At 43.6% G+C, this 14,697-nt stretch overlaps 1 protein-coding gene across 3 annotated transcripts in view; it reads right to left on the reverse strand.

Moving 5' to 3' along the window:
- The window catches only part of GNB1L (G protein subunit beta 1 like), a 71,378-nt gene extending 58,508 nt beyond the window's left edge, over positions 1-12,870 (reverse strand). The window contains exons 1-2 of one of the 3 annotated variants that reach the window (XM_020805467.3): positions 12,733-12,870; positions 11,416-11,490 (exon numbers count right to left, since the gene is read on the reverse strand). The gene's annotated coding sequence lies outside the window, so the exon portion shown is untranslated. Of the gene's footprint in view, positions 1-11,402; positions 11,491-12,732 lie in introns of all 3 variants that reach the window. The other 2 variants (XM_078381693.1, XM_078381694.1) reach the window with 2 other exon arrangements.
- Between the last annotated feature and the right edge of the window lie 1,827 nt (positions 12,871-14,697).

The raw sequence follows: 14,697 nt of genomic DNA on the forward strand, positions 1-14,697 counted from the left end.
GTTCATTTGTTCGTTCATTAAACTGAAACCATTCTACGACTTAAAAAAACACTGGCAATTGTAGTCCCAATTACTTTTACTGATAAGTAATTTCTCTGCAGTTAAAGTTACTGTTTAGTAATTACCTGCAGTTGCAGATAAGTTACTTCTAAAGTAACTGGCCTCCTTCAGTGCTCCATGCCTTCTCTCCTCTATGATCACCTCTGCCTGTTTGAAATTGGGTAGCCACTCGTTTTTTGTCTTTTATCCAGTAAAATGTTATAGACTGAGCACCACTGTAACATGGGCATTATTTCAGAATTGTGAGAGACATTTTGGTGTTGTGTTACATAACCAGGAGAGAATCCACAAGAATCCTGGTCTTGCACCCCCCCCCTCCGCCCCCAAAAGTAGACCATTCAAGACATCCCTTACAGATGTTCTTCCAGATTTTCCCTGTGAAATTTCCATGGCAGACCCCACATATCCTCCGATTAATCGGTTTCATCAACAATACTGACATTCTCACAGAGCGGCGTGAGGCGGACTAGAAAACCACTGGCATTCTTTGTCATATTCACCTAAAATTTTAGATCCCTTTGCATCTACTCTCCTCCATCAGCTTCAGCTTCCCTTTTTCAGTTCTATCACTCCATTTCTAATTTCCGAATTTTCTGATTAGGTTAGCAGGAAATATGTAAATGACTTGGCCTAGACGTTCAAGGGTGGAAAAAAGGCACTCAAAGTGCAACATGTGAGAAACGGACATTATCTGTTGACAACTCATAATAACAGAAGAAACTGAGAGAAATCATTAATAGTAGTAGATCTGGAACACTCAGTCAAAAATAATAATAAATTAAAGATACAGTAGGAAAGACCTCAAGTGTTATCTACCGACTTCAAACTAAAAAAAAGAAGTACACAACAAAAGATTGTGGGGTTTTTTTTAGTTTTACAAAGATCTCCTTTTTACATCTGGAGTGAGCAACATGTGGGCTGCCAGATGTTGTTGGACTGCAAACGCCAGCAGCCCTGGGTAGAAGAGCTAATAGTGAGTCATGACGGGAATCGCAGAAATCAATACCTCAACGCCTGCCCATCTTCATCAACATTTAACATGGAGCCCACTTTTGATGCTTCACTTTAGATGTTTAGTCTTCTTCTCTCTTGCTCCTGCTCTTGATTCAAACAAGCTTCCAAAAAGCAAAATACAGTGGACCCTCAACTTACAGACGGCTCGACTTACAGACTTTTCGAGTTACAGACTTCTCTGGCTGCAAAATTTAGATTCGACTTGCAGCCAGAGAATCGATCTACAGACCAGAAAAAAACCAAAATGGAACAAAAATAGAATAAAAACTGCCAGTTATGGGATTAATCGGTTTTCAATGCATTGTAGGTCAATGGAGATTCAACCTACAGACTTTTCGACTTGCAGCCACTGTTCCAATACGGATTAATTCCTTAAGTAGAGGGTCCACTGTACTGTACTTCCATTAATGCAACGCACTTCAGGTCAGCATGAAATCCTGCTGGGACCCCTAAGCCATGAATTGATGATCAGCGGTTTAAGCCAGTGACAGTGATCCTGAAGCCCTCCCAAAGCCAGCCATCATCCCCAACCATCGTCTATACCAGCTGAAGCTGACGGGAATTAGAGCCCAGACAACACATGGAGGGCCATAGATTCCCTGTCCCAATCCAAACCCTTACAAAATAATTAAAGTGTGCTACTTAAATAGCACCCCATAGTTCTTAAAGCACTATCTCATTAGGTTGTTCCAAAACAGAACAGCGGTCCATACAGTACTATGGAATTCAGAAGCAACCTAAGTGGAACGCAGGTGTTCATAAGAATTACAGCGGTGCCTCGCATTACGACGTTAATTCGTTCCAGCGAAATTGCTGCAGAATGAAAACATCATAATGCGAAAATAAAAAGCCCATTGAAACGCATTGAAACCCCTTCAATGCATTCCAACGGGCTGGAAACTCACCGTCCAGCCGAAGATCCTCCATAGGGCGGCCATTTTCAGTGCCTGTGCAGCGAGGAATCCGTCCCAGAAAACAGTGGGGAACCATTTTATTTACCCGTCAGCCATTTTGAAACTGCTGACCAGCTGGAGGAAAATCGTCGTTTTGAGAAGAATTGGTTCCCAAAGCAGAGAACCGATCATTGCAAAGTGAAAAAACCCCATTCAGACCATCGTTTTGCGATCGCAAAATGATTGTCATAATGTGGTTTCGTCGTAATGTGGGGCAATCATAAAGCGAGGCACCACTGTACTCTGAATTCCTGTAAACATCTAAACACCTTTCTCAGGAAAAGTAAGCTTTCTGTTTTTATCATGATGGAACTCACATTTTTTATATCATGACCGGTGAGACAGAATATACATCTCTCTGTAAACAGCCACTGTGATCCAGTGGTCCCAATCTTGGGTCCTCAGGTGTTTTTGAATCAAAACTCCCAGAAGCCTTCAACACTAGCTATCCTGGTTAGGATTTATGGGAGTTGTAGTCCAAGAACATCTGGGACCTAAGGTTGAGAACCACCGCTCTAAACTATTCTGCAGTTGACTTCCTGGTCTAACCAAATTCTTGGCTTGTGTTCATCAACCCAATGTACCTTTAGCCAACCAGATATTTTGGCTTACAACTTTCACCCAGCCCAACTTTTATTGGCCAATGGGAATTGCAGTCCAAAACAGTTGAGAGCCATAATCTCCTCCTGCCTGATCTACAGGCTCCAGCCACCACCATCCTCCCATCATCCTATCTGGAGGCCTTGGAAGAAAGCAACTGCTTTGTCAGCCAGTGGCTAAGTGATGTGAAATACTGTTGGACGAAGGAAAATAATGAAATGCCTAATCTGGTCATGAATTTTTGGATGAGCATCTGAGGTCATGTGTTTTTCAATTTCTGGGAAGATTACATTAAAGGAGTTCCTCCACCCTTTCTCATGTGAACCATAAAGCAGATTTATGACTCAGGTTATATTCTGCATTTTCTCCTGGGGAGGGAGAGAAAGCAAATAAGGAAAAAAAGTGGACCAACCTCATTTATTTTTACAACCTGGATTTTCGTTCTGATCAACACAGGACCATAGTTTCGCCTTGCGCATAATATTCCAGCCATTCTTTCTATGGTCACTATTGCACCACGGAAAAAAACTCCCAACTGCCAACATTTGTAAGATCTTTCCTAACTTCTTTGAAAAAAAAGGCTGCATCTTTTTCTTAAAAAGGTCGACAATCTGGTACCTGCCAGATGAACCTCTTGTTGTTATGTGCAATCAAGGTCACCTCCAACTTATCACACCGCTATGAACGAGCAACTTCCAAAACACCCTGTCCCATAAGACAGTGGTCTCCAACCTTGGGCCTCCAGATGTTCTTGGACTTCAACTCCCAGAAATCCTGGCCAGCAGAGGTGGTGGTGAAGGCTTCTGGGAGTTGTAGTCCAAGAACATCTGGAGGCCCAAGGTTGGGGACCACTGCCTTAACAGACCTGCTCAGCTGCACTCCTTCCGCACCAGTTGATATGGCAGAGCTACAGCTGCCTCAGTTTGCCTGTGTTTACAAGAAGGTAAACACATCAATATACCTTCACACAGAAACATGATCCGCCACCAAGCTATGGCCCTTCAACATAGGCCAGAGCTCTGGTTGATTGTCAGACCTTGATCTTGAGACCCTGTCCTCCAGCACTGGTTACACTATGGCTGACTCAACTAGTACTGCCCCCAAGACCTTCACAGACAAAGCGTGGAGTGTCTATGAGTGACCTACAGCAACACCATGTCTATTGTGACCTGCTACCAAGATGTCTTCATGCACAGTGTGTGCTCTATTGCTAAACGATGCCCCTTCTCCAAAAGACTATGGCTGCATCAACTTGATGGTCTCAGGGATGGGGACTTGAGTCAAGGGACCCACTGTCAAGTCAGGCTTAAGTTGCACTGTGGACTCAACTTGGGGGTTCTTTCCAATGACTCGGACTTCACTCACAACTTCGAACAGACCCACCCCTCCCTTTCTTCTGGGGGAAAAAGCTTGTTTCTTATAGGGACTTGGACTTGAGACTTGGTACCAGAGACCCAGAGTCAGACTTGGACTTGGGACTTGGTATCAAAGACTTGGACTCAGACTTGGGACTTGGTATCAAAGACTTGGACTCAGACTTGAACTGGGGACTTGGTATCAAAGACTTGGACTCAGACTTGGGACTTGGTATCAAAGACTTGGACTCAGATTTGGACTTGGGACTTGGTATCAAAGACTTGGACTCAGACTTGGACTGGGGACTTGGTATCAAAGACTTGGACTCAGACTTAAACTGGGGACTTGGTATCAAAGACTTGGACTCAGACTTGAACTGGGGACTTGGTATCAAAGACTTGGACTCAGACTTGGACTTGGGACTTGGTATCAAAGACTTGGACTTGGGACTTGGTATCAAAGGCTTGGACTCAGACTTGGGACTCTGAGCCAAAGATCCCTGAGTAGTGTTCCCTGATGGGTCTGAGGACGGCCATCGAAAGTGGCCGCACAAGATACACACAAAGCCTTCAGAATGGGGGAAGAAACACAGAACAAATGCTTTGAATGCCAAAGGTCGCAGGTTCAATCCCCAGCCTCTTCAGATAGAGCTGGAAAATCTCTCGCCTTGAAACCCTGAAAAGCTGCTGCCAGTCAGAGCTGGCAGTGCTGGAGTAGATGACACCATGTTGAGCATAAGGTAATTTCCTGTCTTCCTGTTCCCAGAACGGGAGTCCAAAGACTACTGGGATATTTGCATTCTTATCGCCTCCTTCACAACACACATCCTAGAACACAATCAAGGAACACATTCAACCTTCAGTCTCGACAACAGCATCCCCCAAGCGTCGGAGTCTCCCCCCCACCCGCCATCCATGTTATTCTTATTTTTGGGGAGATCACTTTAAGCATTCCCCAAAGGCTCATAATTCTCAAAGCTCAAGAGTTCACAACGGATTTTGAGCCTGTGTTAATCTGAAGCCCCAAGTTAGTGCGGCCAACTACATTTTTAATATTAAAGAAGCCGTAAATCCATCCATCTGGTTTAGCTGGATCAAAGTAACATTTCCTCTCCCCCCCCCTCCAGTTTGGGACCCCGCCTTGGTATATTAAACTTGGGTCATATTTGACATCTATGCAAATGTCCACAGGATGGGATAATGATTTTTTTTTTTAAAAAGTGGCAAAGTGGAAAAGTTTAAAGTTACCACTCTTTTAAAAACAATTGGGACCGCAGTCTTCTTGAATATGGGCAGAACACGTCCATCTATCTTGGAAAGCCGGTCTATGAGAATGGCGTTGTGTTTTTTTCTCTCGACAAAAGCCAACACGTTACAGCTGACCGGTTCATGGTTTTTTTTATGCTGCCAAGTTCTCTGTGTTTTTTATGGAGAAGCTTATGGAAAAATATGTACCCCGAGGAATAAAGAAATATATAAAAGGCCTGAGCAAATACAATGCAACAGGTCTATGTTTCATGGTTTATAGGGGGGGAAAAAACAGGAAAACGGCTGGCGAGGAATCTTAACTGCATGCGAGGAACAAGGACTAAAGGTTATGAAGGGAACGAAAATGTTTCAGTGACTGGATAATGCTACTGCATTTCTTCAAAACACAAGTAAAAGAAAATGCCCTTAAATATTATGTTTTTCCAGCATGGACTTCAAGTATAATACAAATACAGTGGTGCCTTGCATTACGACGTTAATTCGTTCCAGCGAAATCGCTGTAGAATGAAAACGTCGTAATGCGAAAATAAAAAACCCACTGATACGCATTAAAACCCGTTTAATGCTTTCCAATGGACTAAAAACACACTGTCCACCGAAGATCCTCCATAGGGCGGCCATTTTCGGTGGCTGTCTTGCGAGGAATCCGTCCCAGAAAAGAGTGGGGAGTCATTTTATTTACCCAGTGGCCATTTTGAAACTGCCAATCAGATGTAGGAAAATAATCGTTTTGCGAAGAATCGGTTCCTGAAGCAGGGAACTGATCATCACAAAGTGAAAAAAGCCTATTCAGCCCATCGTTTTGCGATCGCAAAAGCGATCACAAAAACATCGTCATAATGTGGGGCAATCATAAAGCGGGGCACGGCTGTATCTCTACATAATAAGCACCCTTCTTTCCTTTTTTAAATGTGATCATAAGATAGATGGTTTTTTGTGCAAAGACTTTAAATGCAATTCCCCCCCTCTCCCAAATTTTATTTAATTACCCACTTTAAAACAAAGCATATAGCAGTAGTCACTCTCTAGACACTCAGTTGCCACTCAGAACCTTAACACGGACGAATTTGTTTAACCCTTTTCTAAAGCCATCTGAGCTGCTGTCCACCATCAAATTTTGTGATCAACTATCTAGACCTGGAAAAAGGCTTTGCGGGTATCCTGAACTGCCAGAAAGATGAGCAAGAGGATCCTAGAGCAAATCAAGCCTGAACTCTCTCTCATTTTTTACCAGTTAATCCAAAGTAACTGGAGGCTAATTGTCATAATAATAATCTGAGGTCTGAAGAGCTGGAAGTGACCAAACCCTGTTGCCCAGCGGGGAATCGAACTCCCAACCTTTGGCTCCACAGCCAGAGAACTAAACCACTGACCTATCCAGCAGTTCTTTGTTGGTACTTGCGGGCACACTGGTAATAATCTTGCGGAAAGGACCCAGCCGGAATAGAAACAAACTGCAAGCAGCAAGACCAGCTAAGGACACCCATCAATCACAGTGACAGATAATCTCTCTCCCCCTTATCACAACAAAAACACGCTGATCACCCTATCTACTGAAAAGGACAAAAGCTGTTCCCACAGCTATAAATACTCAGCTATCCAACAAACAGCAACAGAGCATGGACAGAGTTCCTACTCCAATCCTCTGAAGATGTCGGCCACAGAGACTGGCGAAATGTCAGGAAGAACAACCTTAAGAACACAGCCAAAGAGCCCGAAAAACCCACAACAGCCATCAAACTGTCTGTTCTAAAACGCAAATGGATGATTTACACAGTAAGAAATGAATCCAGTCTGTTCAAACCATCTTCTCCACGAAACATTAATTATTCCACCAACATATCATACAGAGAATATTGTGAGGAGCACACAAAAAGTAGTCACTGAAAGTGTTCATTGTTTTTTTCAAGGCTCGGAGATTAAGCACATGCTTGACTCTCCCAGTGAAATCAATGGGATTTAGAACTTCTTATCTTTCTTGAATGTTGCTGACGCTCCACCCTCTTAAACAAGGCCTTGCGAAACAGAGTTAGTTGGTGGATTGCATTCGGAGTTTGATTTTAAAAACGTATGCGAGGCAACAACTGTATCGCCATGCTGAACTGTAAAAGCTTTCTTGGCACTATTTGTTTGGGTTTTTTTAAAGAAAGCCATAAAATAAAATACACAGAGGCCACTAAAAACTCCACCATCCAATCCAAACCACTCAGAATGGTTAAGATTTAAGTCATCTGTTTGGTATTTATTGCTCATCGAAATTAAGCATCGAAGAGGGAGTGGGTTGGGATTTCAGCGGGTACAAAGATTACAGCACCAGCTGCAAGCAAAATATGTTGCCCTCTGGCACTCTAAAGATGCCAGCTGAGGTCATTTTTCCACGTGCTTTGGAAATGACCGTGTAACTGAATGACATAGTGATAGATTTTGACATGATTCACAATAAACCCCCAACAGAGAATCCAAAAATACAGGCAGTTGCATTGAACACATCAACAAACCCGTTATAGCAGTTTTCCTCTCCAGAGAAAGCAGGTCTTTTATAAAGCTATTGAGTCTTAATTGCCCACTTTATACCAAACCACCCAAAATAGATTGTGTTACCAGAGGAATAGCCCACAAGAATATATTATGGGTGGGAAAGAGTCATCCCAACACATCCCCTGTGAAAATAAGGAACCCAGTGCTCTGATCTTGTGGACCTGGGTTTCTCTCCACTCCTACATTAACCACAATTAAAACTGACTTGCACATGTATCCACATTTAATCAATCATCAGAACAGACTATCTATGCAGTCAAAGATGCTAAGCTAATACCTCAGTACATTTGGTAAGACCTATAAATAAAGTGAGGTTTTAAAAACCCATAAAATGCATGCACTCATAAATTAAGCATAAAATATGAAGTCCTATGAATTTGCACAAGGACATGCTTCGTTCAATCCAACACTGAAATGGGTACCATGTTAGGATATACAGTTCTCCTGAATCCTTCAGGGCTGCAACTACAGTACCTCAAAGATATTATGAGTTGGTACAGAATGTATTGCCACAAAAATATTTATACTAACTAAAGCGCTGAACGAAGAGGTTTCCTTAATTAAAAATGTGGGTATCCAAAATGTTGGCAGATTACAGATAGGAGACTGAATGTACCAAGAGAGAAATAGGTTTTGTCGCGACTGCCACCTCCTCCTACGTCACCACAAGAGATGACAGGTCACGATCCTTCACACACACATACACAACTTCGCTGCCACCAACCACACATAAACCTGACACATCAGACTTATTATGGATTTCAAAATAAAAATGATGATTTATTGAATACAAAAATAAAATGTAAATCACTGAATGAAAGAATCACTTGTCACACTGTGGTATCTCCCAATGATTATAGACCAGTAGCTTTAACATCTGTTATTATGAAATGTTTTGAGAGATTGGTGCTGGATTACATTAAGGCTAGTCTTCCACCTTCTTTGGATCCATGGCAATTTGCATACAGGAGAAATAGATCTACTGATGATGCTGTGTCCATCGTACTCCATACTGTATTGAGCCACTTAGAACAACAGGGAACTTATGCGAGGCTGTTGTTTGTGGATTATAGCTCTGCTTTTAACACCATTCTACCAAATAGGTTGTTTTTAAAAATGATCAACCTGGGATTACCTCAGGAGATCTGCATGTGGATAAAGGATTTTCTGACAGATAGGCCACAGTCAGTAAGGATGGGATCCCACCATTCTTCTACCCTGGTACTAAGTACAGGAGCTCCCCAGGGCTGCGTGCTGAGTCCCTTCCTCTATTCCCTGTACACACATGATTGCACCCCACTATATAACACCAATGCAATTATTAAATTTGCGGATGATACGACAGTGGTGGGACTCATAAATAAGAACAATGAGTCTGCTTATAGAAAGGAAGTACAAAGATTGATACTATGGTGTAAAGAAAATCATCTCACACTTAACATCAAAAAAACTAAAGAACTCATAATTGATTTTAGGAGGAAGAGAAATGTACATTTACCACTGTACATAAACGGTGAGGAAGTGGAGAGAGTTGGTAGTTTTAAATTTCTGGGTACTTACATCTCAGAGGACCTCTCATGGACTATAAATGCCAACATGCTAATAAAGAAGGCACAGAAGAGGCTGTATTTCCTGAGAATGCTTGGGAAGTTAAATTTATCACAGCATTTACTTCTGTCCTACTACCGTAGCGCCATTGAGAGTGTCCTAACTTATGGCATTCTGGCATGGTTTGGGAGTAGCTCTGTAGCGGACAAAAAAGCTCTACAGAGAACCATTAAAATTGCCCAGAATATCATCGGGCTCCAGCTACCAACCCTGGATGACATCTTCACATCCCGCTGTCTGAGGAAGTCACACAGCATCCTGAGAGACTCTTCCCATCCTGCTTATAACTTTTTTGAACTGTTACCGTCTGGCAGAAGATATAGAACAATTAAGACTCGGACCACACGTTTTCTAAATAGTTTTTATCCTAGAGCTATAATTGCAATTAATAATGAGCTTAAAGACCACCAGTAGTGAATAATTAGTTGGACTGTGTTACTTGGCCTGAGGTGTACATGTTTGTATTTTTATTGGGGGACTTCTAGTGGGTGGGGAGTGTTTGGGGAATGTTATGTGTGTGCATGTGTCTGGTCTCTGGGTGTCTGTGAATTTCGTTGTATGGTATACTGTGTAATGACAATAAATTATATTATTATTATTATTATTATTATTATTATTATTATTATTATTATTATTATTATTATTATTATTATTATTATTATTATTATTATTATTATTATTATTATTATATTTCTCAGACCTTAACCCTGCACAGTTCTTTGTTACTTAACACTCAATTACCTAACCTATATCTAACCCTGTCTACAGATCTTCTTTCAAGCCCTCTCTCAGCCCTCTCTCCAACCCTATCTCTGCCCTCTATTTTTCCCCCCTCTTTGCACTTCACCCTTATATACATAAACTCCACCCCTTTAAGACCCACCTCCTGCCCTGCCATAGGCCAGGAAACTCCAGCCTTAGCCAAGACAGGCAGGTGACGTCATAACACACGTCACAGGTATACAGTGAACAATTCAGACCCAATAGTCATACAAAAGAACTGCTCTCCCTGGAGAGGAAAACTGGTATGATCAGTGTGTACAGAATTTTTTAAAACACAATGTTGAAATCTACCTATATAATAAATGGAGGCCGAGAACATTTTGAAAGCTAATGACTATGGAGAAAAGGGGAACAGAACTGAAAGGTCTGGATTCAAATCCCTTCTTAGTTGTGAAGATTCTTTGGGGATCATGGGCCGACAGCTTAATCTACCTTTCAGGACTAATGTAATGCGCTCTACGTGGGGCTGCCTTTGAGGCTGCTGTGGAAACTTCAGATGGTGCAGAATGCGGCGGCCGGACTTCTTAGTGGGGTGAAAAAATACCAACACATTTCACCCACTCTGGCTGCTTTGCACTGGCTGCCCATCCGATTCCGCATCGACTTCAAAGTGTTAATGCTTACATATAAAGCCCTAAACGGTTTAGGACCTCAATACTTGGCGGAACGCCTGCTCCCACCTAGATCTACCCGTGTCACTCGCGCAAGCCAGGAGGTGAGGCTGAGGAGCCTGACACCGAGGGAGGCCCGGAAGGAAAAGACAAGAAATCAGGCCTTCTCGGCGGTGGCTCCTCGCCTCTGGAACAACTTACCCCCTGATATTCGCGCGGCCCCCTCGCTGGGTATCTTCAAAAATCAACTAAAAACACTGATGTTTCGGCAGGCCTTCCCCCCTAGTTAATTCCTGATTCCCCTTTTCTTTTCTTTCCTAGTGTCTAACCCAATTGTTGAAAGTTTTCTTTTATGTAAAACTGCTTTTATTCATTGTTGTACCCCTTGTTGTGAGCCGCCTAGAGTGGTCTTAATCGACTAGATAGGCGGGATATAAATAGAATAAATAAAATAAATAAATAAAATAAATGATAAAATGGAGTGGAAGAAACATGTAAGCCACTTAGAGGAAAGGTTTGTCATAAAAATGAATAAGAAAAAAGAAAGACAATTACAATATTCCTTATTGCAAATCTTTTTCAAAAAATTCTGTTAATTCTTTTTAACATACCGTAAATACTTACAAAACTTTAGGAGATCAATTTTATCCTAGAAAGCACACTCTTCCTTATCTCTCTATCTCATAATGCCTGCATTATCTGGAAAGAAAAGCAGTTAAATCAATAAATGCTCCAGACAGGATTGCTGGATTTATTTTTCCGCCAGTGTTTCAACCATTCAATGATAGGCAGAAAGTTGGCACATGAAGCTTTTCTTCCTACAGCTATAAAGAAGACTCTACCAGTTGCACTTCTGCCTGAAGGACCTGCAGCTGTCAAAGTTCAGGCTACCTGCCATGGCAATGAGATGCGTCAGGGAGGGGAAGGGAGCGCGAAGAACTTTGTCTAATGAAGGCATCATCTTCAGAAGTTGGGTGTGAACCTGGTAGGTTTCTCCCTAGGCAGCTGCTGCTTTAGCATAATATTTGGGAACAGGAAATAATTATAAAACACAACCAACCCAACCTCAGGATCACATTCAAGAATTCAAAAAAAAAAAAGCTGAGGACCACATTTCTCAGGCCCATAAAAAACAGCAGTGTTGCTATCGTGGAGGTTTGAATTGTCGGTTGTGTCATTGCTGGTTTTTTGTGACCGCAGTGGCATCTAAATGGGAAAATCCTCATCTCTGTAAAAATAATAGTGGTTTTAAAAGTACAATATTACCCATTCCATAGATAGGAGCCACCACTAGAAATGGAACTGTTCCCAAATTGCCACCCTCTTAATTTTAGAAAGACCCCTCCACCCCCCCGAAAGGCCTATGATGATAACTATGGAGGGAATATATGTGATGTAACAAAACCCACCCCCCAGTTCTACCGGACAGGCTGCACCGGTTGAACTTCTCCAGGTTGCCCAGCCAAATAGAAGTCACACTTTCAAAAGGAAAGGAAACCACACCGGCTGGATTTCTCCCCCTCTCTGCCCCATTGCTCCCGAAGAGCTGGACAGGCCGTGGCCCTCCAGATGTTGTAGGACTGCAACTCCCATTATCCCCTGCCAGCACGGCCAGTGGGGAGGGAGGAGGGAAACCCCAGTCGATCGTCCTGCCACGGGCGATGAGTGGCCCGCCCACCCCGTCCTAGACGACTCGGGAAAGAAGACATCCCAGTTATAAGGCAAGCCTTCCCATTCTATAGGAAAAGCCACACCTGTTGAATGTCTACCTGCTGTAATGGCAAAACTAAGGGGAACGAAAGGGAGCCTGTGAAACAGAGCCTCGCTAGATAAGGTGACGTTTAGCTCCCAATCAGACACACACACACACCACGGTACCCCAAGCACGGACCCCCCCCCCCCCACTATCCTCCTCCCCCCCCAGTGCAACTTCGGCCTCACCTGCTCCCCCCTTGGGCACAGGCGGCGTGGGATGGATCGATCGCTCGGCGATCCGCAAGCGATGCCTGTTCCGGCCTCGTAGGCTTATGCAGGCGGCTAGGCAAGCGAGCCGAGAACCGAGCGCCGGAGCTTTCTGCCACGTGATCACTGAGACTTTCTCTTTTCCCCGGCGAAGAAACAGCGCATGCGCAGGGTGGTTGTTCATGCTCTGCCTTTGCGGCTTGCTCAGAGAGAGAGAGAGAGGAATATTCCAAGTTGGGGAGGGGAGCCTTCTCTTGGGGGGGGGGAAGGGGGGTGTATGTCTGATGGTTCGGTCCTGCTATGAGTGGGAGCTGTGGGAGTAGCGGGAACTTGGCAGTGTTGCTGTTTTTCTTTTGGACTACAACTCCCAGAATCCCCCAAGCAATGTAGTCCAGAAAGGAACACTGGTTCTGGTGCTCTTGAGTGGTGGAAATTGGGAGAAAGACCTGCTACGTGCCAAAAGAAGCGGGGAGGATGATGAATTAATAAATAAAATAAATAAATAAAGGGCCATAATAGGATTTTCCTGTATGACCCAGAAGCAAAAAAAGGCAGATGAGACGACGGTGCCCCCCATGAAGGGCTGTGGGTTATGATTTCACAGAATCCAATTTGAACTTTCCAGGGGCTTTGCAACCAGCTACCTCCAAAATAGTTTCAGCACCACAGACGTGTCCAAAAAAAAATCAAACTAAAACCCATGATTCTGTGTATGTCATCCATTCACGTTGCCCCGAGCCAAAGGGAGCTTCATGTATTGCACCGGGCTAGACAGTTAAAGCAAAACAAGAAGCCGGCCACAAAATTCCTCTTCATGTTACCTCAAGGATTGGCTTCCCTTGTCCGTCCCGCACTGGGGAGGCCTCGTCTTGAGTCTTGCGGAAAATTCTGGATGCAGCACTTTTGAGAAGGATGCCAATAAATTGTAGTACGTTCAGAGGAGGGCAACAAGGGCGATCTGTTGACTGGAAACCCAGCCCTGTGAGGAACGACGGGAGAAATAACTGGTCATGTTTAGCCTTGAGAAAATAAGACCAAGGAGAGATAGGAGAGCACTTTTTCAAAGACTTGAAAGACAGTCATACAGAGGAGGGGCAGGATCTGTGCTCGGTCATCCCAGAGTATAGGAGACGTAATAATGGGCTCAAGGTGCAAGAAGAGAGATTTAGGCTGAATATCAGGGGAAAAAACTTCTTAAGCAGTACGGCAATGGAACTAAAGACCTCGGGAGGTGGTGAGCACTCCCAACGCTGGAGGCATTCAAGAGACCATTGGGCAACCCTGTGTCAGACCTGCTTTGATTTGGATTCCTGCATGGAGGAGGGGGTTGGATTTGATGCCCTTATAGGCTCCTTCCAGCTCAATTATTCTATGAAAATCCATACCCTCCTACTGCTTGAGATGGAAGCAAAAGGGCCACTACCCCATCCCTCTCATATATGCTACACCTAATCTTTCCCCCTCTGATACAATAGTTGCCTGAGACAACTGCTTAACTTCGCTTGACAACAGGACCCGTCTTGTTACTCCATTTTCCTGGCGGTTGTTTACAGTGATGGTCAGCAACTTTGCAGCTTCCCAGATGTATCTGAAGATGTCATTGCCGAGAAAATTCCGACAGGATTTGAACTCAGCATCCATTGGCGCAAGAACAAGTTGCTAGAGGTGTGCTATCTTTGCTGTGTTGGTGTTGTGTTGTTTTAATGGACTCTACCAGAATCCTTCTTCAAGAATCCCCCAGAGCCCAGGCAGAATTCTGGGACTTCCTGCCCATACACATTTCACTCACCTTAAACAGGCCTTGTCTGCCGGCCTGTCTAGAACCTACTTCCTGTACAAAAAATGAAACAGCAACAGTGGTTCCTTGGAGGCCTGCCTTTTTGTGGAGGGTGTAACTCTTTTGGGTTTCCTATATAGAACCTAATGGGCAGAAAGACTATACCT

Source organism: Pogona vitticeps, chromosome 14 (assembly GCF_051106095.1).
Source record: "Pogona vitticeps strain Pit_001003342236 chromosome 14, PviZW2.1, whole genome shotgun sequence".
NCBI lineage: Eukaryota > Metazoa > Chordata > Lepidosauria > Squamata > Agamidae > Pogona > Pogona vitticeps.